The sequence below is a fragment of the Otolemur garnettii genome, unplaced genomic scaffold (assembly GCF_000181295.1).
Source record: "Otolemur garnettii isolate 467f Iridium unplaced genomic scaffold, OtoGar3 scaffold00158, whole genome shotgun sequence".
In the NCBI taxonomy this organism is placed as follows: domain Eukaryota; kingdom Metazoa; phylum Chordata; class Mammalia; order Primates; family Galagidae; genus Otolemur; species Otolemur garnettii.
The window spans coordinates 2,822,048-2,832,433 of NW_003852553.1; the positions used below are offsets into that span (position 1 = coordinate 2,822,048).

Sequence of the window (10,386 nt, forward strand, 5' to 3'; positions counted from 1 at the left end):
GGGCGCCTGTAGTCCCAGCTACTTGGGAGGCTGAGGCAGGAGACTCGCTTGAGCCCAGGAGTTGGAGGTTGCTGTGAGTGTGATGCCAGAGCACTCTACCCAGGGGGACCGCTTGAGGCTCTGTCTCAAAAAAAAAAAAAGAAGAACCATTGTTGTAGACTACTAAACATTTTTGAAGTATTTTTAATTGTTTTTTCTCCCAAAATCTATTAACAAAATGTATTGCAAACTAGGACATCTTAACATTCCTTTTGTCTTTTCTTTTACCTATTTCCCCCCATGAAATTTAAGAGATGATATTATGAAAATACATAAATTATGTGTGGGTGAGGCTGACTCCTTAAAGCATAAAGCTGAGGACAAATGAGAATAAAACTAGTACTATAAGTTAAATTGTCCAAGGATAAAACCAATTGAGCACATGGAAGATAGTGTAATGGTTAATTGTATGTGTCAACTTGGTTAGGCCATGGGGTGCCCAGATGTTTGGTCAAATATTATTTTAGGTGGTTCTGTGTTTTTGTTCTGTTTTGGTTTTTTGCAGTTTTTATGGTTTAATTTAACACAAATATGTCCATTAATTTTCTTCACTGTGCAGTCTGACATTATGATTGGTGACTCTGACAGCCAGCTGGGCTGCTCTTTCCACAATGACTTTGTGGTTCTTGGTGGAAAAATTGTGAGCAATCTCTGCACAGTAAGATTTGTTGCACATCAGCAGCACTTCCAGCTCCTTGATGTTGTGGACCAGGAACTTCTGGAATCTACTGAGCAGCCTGTGCTTTGTTTCCTTGTTCCCATAACCAATGTTGGGCATCAAGATCTGGCCCTTGAATTTTCTCTGAACTCTGTTGTCAGTACCTCTCACCAGTTATGCTTAATTTTGACATATTGGTCTGACTGGTGCCAGAAAAACTTTTTGGTCTTCCTTTTGACAGTCTTGGGCCTCAGAAGAGGTCTGAGGATAGCCATGATGCTGAATAGGAAATGTCTGTCACCTGTGCAGGCAGGATGAGGAAGAGAGAGTTGAAGGTGTGAGGGTGAGTTTGGATGAGATTAACATTTGAATTGGTAGACTGGGGAAAGCAAATGGCACTTCCCAATGTTGGTGGACCCATCTAGTCTATCGAGGACCTGAATAGAACAAAAAGGCTAATTAAGAGGAAACAGTTTGCCCGCTTAAGCCTGGACATTGGTCTTCTGCCCTATCCTCCCACCCACCAGGCCAGAATTTACACCATCTGCTCTCCTGGTTCTCAGTCTTTTGGACTCCAACTAGAACTTCATCATTGGCTCTCCTGGGTCTTTAGCTTGCTGACTATAGATCTTGGGACTTGTCAGTGTCTATAATTGGATGAACTAATTCCTTATAATAAATTCTCTGTGTGCGTGCGTGCATGTATGTATACATCTTCTGTTGGTTCTCTAGAAAACCCTGACCGATATAGACAGGGAGGCAGTGTGGCCTCGGGGGCCCTGTATTTAAATTCCAGTTTACTTACTAACTAGCTATGCAGTGGCTTAGCCTTTCCAATCTCACTTTCTTCATCCATAAAATGGAGCTAATCATACTTTTGTTCTAAGATAAGATGTTGACAAGATTAAAAGAGATGGCTCGGCACCTGTGGCTCAATCAGCTAAGGCGCCAGCCACATACACCTAAGGTGGCGGGATCAAATCCCCAGCCTGGGCCTGCCAAACAACAATGACGGCTGAAACCAAAAAAAAAAAAAAATGGCTGGCGCTGTGGCGGGCACCTGTAGTCCCAGCTACTTGGGAGGCTGAGGCAGGAGACTCGCTTAAGCCCAGGAGTTGGAGGTTGCTGTGAGCTGTGAGGCCATAGCACTCTACCCAGGGGGATAGCTTGAGGCTCCGTCTCAAAAAAAAAAAAAGATTAAAAGAGATGATTTTTAAAAAGAGATGATATTTATAGAACACCTAACACATTTTTAGAGGAAGACCCTGTCTAAGAAAAAAAAAAAAACAAAGAATCAATTTGCCAGCCATGTGAGCAACCACAGAAGTTTACCTTCCAGCCTCTCAACTTCAACTCTTCCAGCTGAAATTCCAGCTATGGTGAGCAGAGACAATCTGTCCCCCCTGTACTTTATCCTGTATCCTTTGAATTCCTGACCCACAGAAATCAAGAGATACAATAGAGTTTTCTTGGTTTATGCCACTGCATTTTGGGGTGATTTGTAATGTATTATTAGATAACTAATATGGGGGGGGGGAGTTTTCTCAGAGCTCAGTCACAGAGCTTCTATGCCAGTGCTCATAGAAGTTAATGGCAGGCCTGGAAGGAACATGTCTTACAGCCTCCAGTCAGACAGAAGGATGTGGCAAAAGGGTCATCTATTCCCCTTCAATAACTTCCCATTACCATAATATTTAGGCCTGCTTTAAAAAAAATTAAGTATTACATAAGATTTTAAGATATCATCTAGGTCTCTCTCTCTCAACCTCTTTCATGAGAGGTACCCACTTCCAGTTCTCTTTGGAAGTGCTCTAAACTTTCTCTTTGTTCTTCCTAAATAAAATTTCTCTTTGTTACCCTGAGACTTGTGCAGGTTACTTTTGCTCTCTAGTCACACTGCTTGTGCTGCTCCAGTTTTATTTTCTGTTTCCATTCATTTTTGCTTTCAATTACCACTGTGCCAAAAACAAACACACACATAAAAAAGATACCATTTAAATAAAAAACCTGAAGATATTTGAGAATTAATTCATAATTTTAAGTTGTAGCCTTGTGAGACCAATGTCCTAAGTTTGTGTTTTCATCAATTAGGATTAAGGTTTGGATATAAGGGACTGGAAACCCCAAATAATTGTGGCTTAGGAAAGAGAGAAGTATATTCATCTTACACATAAAAGAAGTCCAGATCTGGGAGCAGTGGTTCACACCTGTAATCCTGTCACTCTGGGAGACCAAGGTGGGTGGATTTTCTAAGCTCAGGAGTTAGAAACCAGCCTGAGCAAGAGCAAGACTCTATCTCTGCTAAAAATAGAAGAAGTAGCTGGGCATTGTGGTGGGTACCTGTAGTCCCAGCTACTCAGGAGGCTGAGACACGAGGATCACTTGAGCCCAGGAGTTTTGAGGTTGCTGTGAGTTATGATGCTACTGCACTCTACTGAAGGCGACAGAATGGCACTCCATCTAGAGAAGGCAGTCCAATGCTGGTGAGGGAACTTCATAAAGTTGTCAGAGTCAATCTCCTTCAGTCTTGTGGCTCTGACATTCTCAGCATAGGTTGTGTCTCATGGCCCAATATGGCTGCAGAATCTCAGCCATTATGTTTGTATTCCAACCAGAAAGAGGAAGGGATAAAAAAAGGATGCACACAATCTCCATTTAAGGACATTTTCTGGAAATCACACCTAAAATTTCTGCTTATATCTTAGTGGCTGAAAGTTAGAAATCAACACTCGAATCTCACAAGGGTGTTGGCTGAAAGCTACACTTAGTTCCTTGAGGCCACATGACTGTTTGCTTACTCAAAGTCAGCAAAGGAGAGAAAGACTCCACTTGTCACAAAGTTGCCAGGGAGGCAGGGAATTGAAGTCTTTGTTTCAATAGCTATGTTTCTAGAATGGATACTGGGAGACTCAGAGCTCATATTTCTACATTGTATCAGTAGTGATTAGCTTCAACTGTGTATGATCAAAAACCCTAAATAACAGTGGTTTAAACAAGATAGGAAATCTAGGCACATAAAAGTTTTGAGGAAGATATTGAGTTTCCCCCAAAATAAGACCTACCCCCAAAATAAGCCCTACCAGAATTTCTATGCATTTGTTAAATATAAGCCCTACCCCAATAATAAGACCTAGTGATGGGTGTGGCTATGCATTTCAACGCGGAGAGAAAGACATCCCCTGAAAATAAGCCCTAGTGTGTCTGCTTGAGAAAAAATAAATATAAGACAGTGTCTTATTTTCAGGGAAACACGGTACTCCAAGACTGATATGGTACTGCTTCTGGGAAATGCTTTCAGATCCAGACCTTTCCTATATCCTTCTACCTTATCTATCTATGGGGCATGTCCTCCATTTTTAAGATCATCTTGTGGTTTGACCATTCAACATGGCTGCTCAACCTCTAGCCAGGACTTATTACATAACTATGGAAACTGGTACAAAGTGAAAAGGCAGAGATTCTTGTTCAAAAGATTATTAAAAATGTCAATATTTTAAGCCAGGCACAGTGGCTCATGCCTGTATCCTAGCACTCTGGGAGACTGAGACGGGTGGATTGCCTTGAGCTCACAGGTTGGAGACCAGCCTGAGCAAGAGTGAGATCCTGTCTCTAAAAATAGCCAGGTATTGTGGCAGGCACCTGTAGTCCCAGCTACTCTGGAGGCTGAGGTAAGAGAATTTGCTTGAGCCCAGGAGTTTGAGGTTGCTGTGAGCTATGATGCCACAGCACTCTACTGAGGGCAATAAAGTGAGACTCTGTCTCAAAAAAAAAAGTCAATATGTGTCTGGGTGTAGTGGCTCATACCTATAATCCTGGTATTCTGGGAAACTGAGGTGGGAGGACTACTTGAGCTCAGGAATTCAAGATCAGCCTGAGCAAGAGTGATCCTTTCTCTACAAAAAATAGGAAAAAAAAATTAGACAGGTGTGGTGGCACTTCCCTATAGTCCCACCCAGCTACTCGGGAGGCTGAGGCAGGAGGATTGCTTGAGCCAAGGAGTATGAGGTTGCAGTGAGTGGTGATGATGCCACTGCATCATCTAGGGCAACAGAGTGAGACCCTATTTCAAAAATCCCAAAAAACCAAGCAACAGAGAATGTTAATATGGTGACAGCAGAGGATTAAACAAAGGCCCTGGGTGGGATCTGTAATCCTAGCACTCTAAGAGGCTGAGGTAGGTGGATCACTTGAGCTCAGGAGTTCGAGACCAGCCTGAATAAGAGAGAAACCTCATCTCCACTAAAAATAGAAAAACGGAGGCAAGAGGATCACTTAAGCCAAAGAACTTGAGGTTGCTGTGAGCTATAATGCCATGGCACTCTAGTCAGGGCGCTAAAGTGAGACTCTGTCTCAAAAAACAAACAAACACAGGACCTTTCTGAGTGTGGGGCCGCATATCCACATAGCCAGCCCTGCCATTCTAGCCAGGAAGGAAATTGTGGCAGCAGCACATGGCTAGGAGCCACACCTTGCAGAGAACCTTTTGTAGATGTAAAGTTCTATTGTTTTCACCTTAAATGTTTGACCTTAATTATTTCCCTAAAGGCCCTTTTCCCAAATACAACCACACTGGGAGTTAGGACTTCAACATATGAATTTTAGGGGATGTAATTCAGTTCATAACAGCAGAAGACATAGACCTGACCTCTTGATGGGAGAGGTGTTAAGGAATTTGGACCATACTTAGAAACTGCCACGGTCCCCTTAATTTTCTTGTAGGAAACCACCCTTCCTCCATCTCAGTCTACATGGTTTGATTGCAGTCTATTTCTGCTCTAATTCTTAGGGTGAGCCATGCATCCTGGCTTGGCCAAAGCATTACATTCCCTTGGTCACAATGGTAGTTTCTGAGATACACATGTGATCTGGAATGGTTTAGTTGCCTGTAAAAGATACAACTCCACTTAGCTTAAATTGTATCGGTTCCCTATTCCTGTGTAACAGACAATTCCCAAAATCAGTGGCTTAAAACAACCATTTATTTAGCTCATGATTCTGCTGAAAGGTTCTTCTGGATCTGGCTAGGCTGGTGGATCTCACCTGAGCCCCTTCATGTGTCTCTGCACAGTTGGCAGGTTGGCTGCGAGTAATTGGTCCCAGATGATCTCACTTACATATCTGGAGGTTGGCTGACTAGAAGCTGGGGTGGCCAGGCCATGTGTCTCTCATCTTTCAGCAGGCTAGCTCTGGCATATTCACATGTCAGTAGGTTTCCAAGAATGGCAATGTTCCTTTGGCCAATAATGTATTAATGATGAATACAGATTAATGCAATGCTTCAGTCATATTTATTAGTACATTATTAGCCAAAGAAAGTATCATGGCCAACGCAGATTTAAGGGGTGGTGGTAGAGAGTTTGGTGGACAGGCCTTTAAAGTAACCACGTGATCACCCTCCCGGTACTCATGCACATGCATAGTCCTCTCTCCTTGAGTGTGGATACAACCTGTGACTTGCTTCCAACCAATAGAATATGGCGAAGATTACTGTATATATGTGATTATGAGGATACATTATATAAAAGTGTGGTCTTAGTGGAGTCTCTCTCTCTTTTGCTGACTTTGAGGAAGCAAGAAGCCATGTTGGGAAATAACATGTGGCCTCAAGGAACTAAGAATAGCCTCTATACAACGGCCGTAAGAAACTAAGTCGTCAGTCCTACAACCACAGGGATCTGAAATCTGCCAACAACTTCAGTGAGCTTGGAAGCAGATCCTTCTCCAGTTGAGCCTCAGATGAAACCCCAGCCACAGCCAACATCTTGACTATGGTCTTATAAGACTCTAAGTAGAAGACTCATCTAAGCTGTACCCAGATTCCTTAACCACAGAAATGTGGATTGTTTTAAGCTGCTAAGTTTGTGGCAATACTGTTATACAGCAGTAGATAGCTAATATGGGGGGAGGGGAAGAATATATGGCTATTTTTGTTATTTGAGTCAATTATTATGTTGTCTGTACTTTAAAGTATGAATTAGTAGGTTCCAGCTGCCATAACAAAATGCCACAGCGTGGGTGGCTGAAGCAACACTTATTTTCTCATAGTTTTAAAGGCTGAAGGTCCAAGATCAAGGTCTTGGTATGTTTGGTTTTGGCTGAGGCCTCTCTCCTGGCTTTCTAGACAGTTGCCTTCTTCTTTTTTTTTTTTTGGACATTTTTGGCTGGGGCTGGGTTCAAATTTGCCACCTCCAGCATATAGGATTGGCGCCCTACCCTTTTGAGCCATAGACGCTGCCCCAGCTGCCTTCTTAATATGTCCTCACATGGTCTTTCCTGAGTGCATGGACAGAGAGATCTCTCTGGTGTCAGTCCTATTGTATTAGGGCCTCATCCTTATGACTCATTTAACCTTAATTATGTCTCTCTAAAGGCCCTGTCTCCAAATATAGTCACACTGGGGTGGTGGTGGTGGTGAGGGATTCAACGTAGGAATTTGGGAGGGACACAACAAATAACCAAGTATTTCAGTATAGATAGTGTGACATATGTGTGTATTTTTGTTTAATCTACACTGTAGAAGAGGTGAGTTAAAATTTGAAATACCCTAATGAAGACTGCTTAAAGGGCATCCGAAAAGCCCAAATCAGAAACCCACATTCCCATGATCACTACCACAACACCTTAGCTATCTAAATTCACATTTAACAGAGGGTTCACCAATTGGCATAAAGAATGTTAGAAATAAATTTTCATGATAAAAAGAGTGATACTCAAGACATGGAGATTGACTAGAAACACTGTACCAACACCTCTGCCATTGTCTAAGGGAGAGGGAGTCTAAGAATGTGGCAGGCCAAATGCCCTGGGGTGTGGTGCCCAAGGCCACAGATTTGTATACTCCTGTGGCCTGCCACTCAACAGAGGACATTGTGCCTGTTCTAACTGGAGGGTTGGTTGAATCTTGCCTCTTAAATATTGTTACATCTATGTTCTGTGTACCTTTCGCAGAAGGAACTTGTTGGCATGCCTAGGGGCAGAGACTTGAAACTTCACTGAGTTACAAGAGCAGACTGCATAACTGTTTTTGTGCCTGCTTGTAATAAATGTCGTTATGTGTGATTTCTGATTCAGTTGGAGGCAGGCTACGAGTTTTTAAAAAGTGATTTTTAACAGAACACTAGGTAGTGAGGTTATAAGGGACAGGACCAATAGCCCTCGCTTTGCTCTAGACCGGGTTTTTTTTTTTTTTTTTAAACAGAGCATCAAGCTGTCACCCTGGGTAGAGTGCTGTAGCATCACAGCTCACAGCAACCTCCAACTCCTGGGCTCATGCGATTCTCCTGCCTCAGCCTCCCAAGTAGCTGGGACTACAGGCGCCTGCCACAATGCCCAGGTATTTTTTTGGTTGTAGTTGTTTGGCAGGCCCAGGCTAGATTCATAACCCACCAGTTCCAGTGTATGTGGCTGGCGCCTTAGCCGCTTGAGCTATGGGTGCCAAGCCTAGACCAGCTGTTTTTAACCTGAGGTTCAAAGGAAGAATTCACAGGGTCTGTGATTTGGAGGAAAAGTGACATCTTCCTTTTCTCTTAGCCTCTAACTGAAATACAGCATTTCCTTTAATTCTGAATGGAGGCAACGAACCACTGTAGTTAACAGTACCTGTGACTTTGTCCCCAGTGGGACTCACATTCCCATTGTGGCAGACGTTTTGAAACATTATTTATGCTCATCAGCACCATGAAATGATTGTGGTTATTAGACTGCTACAGGATCTTGTTATTTAATGATTTTATTAAGAAGCACATAAATTTCTATATTACAAATTAGTTTTAATATTTTGCTAATGATTTCGATGTCGTTGCTTTCCTTTGTAATCCAATGTATTTATTTATGGTTAAGGACTGTTCTGGAGGCTTCTGTCATTTACCAGATAGTCCCATATATGATGTTCACTCAAGGCCAGACTTGTCATTAAAATGGCAGTGATTGGAAGCTCATGTCTCAAATTGTCTCTTGATTTTTTTCAATTTGAGGGCTGACTTCATCTGATTAAATTACGGGTGTTTTTCACCTCATCATGGGGTTGACAAAGAGCTTATACCATACAGAACATCTACTCTGCCTCCATCTTGTTTGGGTGTGCTTGTATTATTAGCATTATTTTTAACACCTGGTTTCTTTTTAGGAATCTTTTAAAGCCCTATGGCTCATTTGGGAGTTAAAACTAGGTCATATGATCAGTAAATCCACATCACTAGGCACCTGTAAGCTGCAATGCATCACACTATGCTGACGGTGGAGAAGGGAGGGGGCTTCCAGCTTTTCTCTTGGTGTCACACAGGTGCCACCTGTGACCACGACTCACTGTTGTATGGCCCAGATAAGGACATTTATCACTGGCAATCTGCATGGCAAACATAAAGGGAGACTATTCACATTGACTTTAATCTACAAATAAAAAAGGAATTAATCTCAATATTTACATTACAACTTTATGTGTAATTTTTAATCCTAAAAAATAAGAGAGAAATGAAAATCGTAAAGTTGTCAATGAACCTCTGTGGATCGCCAAAGCCTTTGGTATTAGCATTTTTTGGCAGTCACAAAACACAATAAATTCGTGTGGCATTTCCTAAAGCCCCTAGGTCATATTCATTCATGCATTTCTTTTAGTCATTCGTTCATTTGACAAGTATTTAGTAACTACTGTTCCATGCCAGATTCTGTGCTAGGTACACGGGTTCCGAGAGGAATAATCTACCTTCTCCATCCTCCCTTGGCCACAGTCCAAGAGGAGATGAACAGTGAATAGTTTTGGGACACTGGGGGAAGGGTATTTCTGTAAGTGAGTACCTTGGGGGAACAGGGCTGGGGGGCTATTGCCTGGGAATGGGCTCTGTGAGAAAGTGACTCCTGGTCTGGATAGAAGAGATTTGTTGGGCATGGCTAGGAAGTTGGAGAGGATCTTTCAGACTTACAGAAGGAGCTCACAGTGGGTGTTGGGGCAGCTTTTCACCAGGGGTGCTGGGTGCATGGTGAGTGGCAGGAAGCAGGGTGATGCCAAAGCCTGGGACAAAAAGCTTTGGTGTCCTTTGGAGGACTCTTTTTTTTTTTTTTTTTTTGAGAAAGAGCCTCAAGCTGAGCCCCTGGGTAGAGTGCCATGGCTTCACAGCTCACAGCAACCTCCAACTCCTGGGCTCAAGCGAGTCTCCTGCCTCAGCCTCCCCAGTAGCTGGGACCACAGGCGCTTGCCACAACGCCTGGCTATTTTTTTTTTTTGGTTGCAGCCATTATTGTTGTTTGGCGGGCCCGGGCTGGATTCGAACTCGCCACCTTAGGTGTATGTGGCTGGCGCCTTAGCCACTTGAGCCACAGGCGCCGAGCCGAGGACTCTTGATTATACCATAGAGTGATGGGATGGATTATTTTGTGCAGTTTTGTTTGTTTGTTGGACCATAGGTAGGACTTGTTATTTATTTTATCCTGTTAAGATCTTTTCCTATCCTGATGAGTCCTACATTTTATGCCATGAAAGTTGTTGAATAGGATTGCCATGTATAAAGCAAATCACTAAAGGTGGCAAATTCCACCCAAGGGGAATGTGTAAGGTGACAAATACTCCTCTGCACTGCAGCCCTGAGATATGGGAGAAAATGGTTGAACCACTTGCTCTCTATTTGGGTGTCATTTCAATTTCAAATGAACCACTGAAGAGGATACAATAGGAGTGAAAAATCCCTGGCCAGAAA

The 10,386-nt window shown here is 42.8% G+C and overlaps 1 pseudogene; it reads right to left on the reverse strand.

The window, feature by feature from the left end:
* Window positions 1-577: 577 nt before the first annotated feature.
* On the reverse strand, window positions 578-972 carry LOC100956647 (annotated as a pseudogene).
* Window positions 973-10,386: the final 9,414 nt, after the last annotated feature.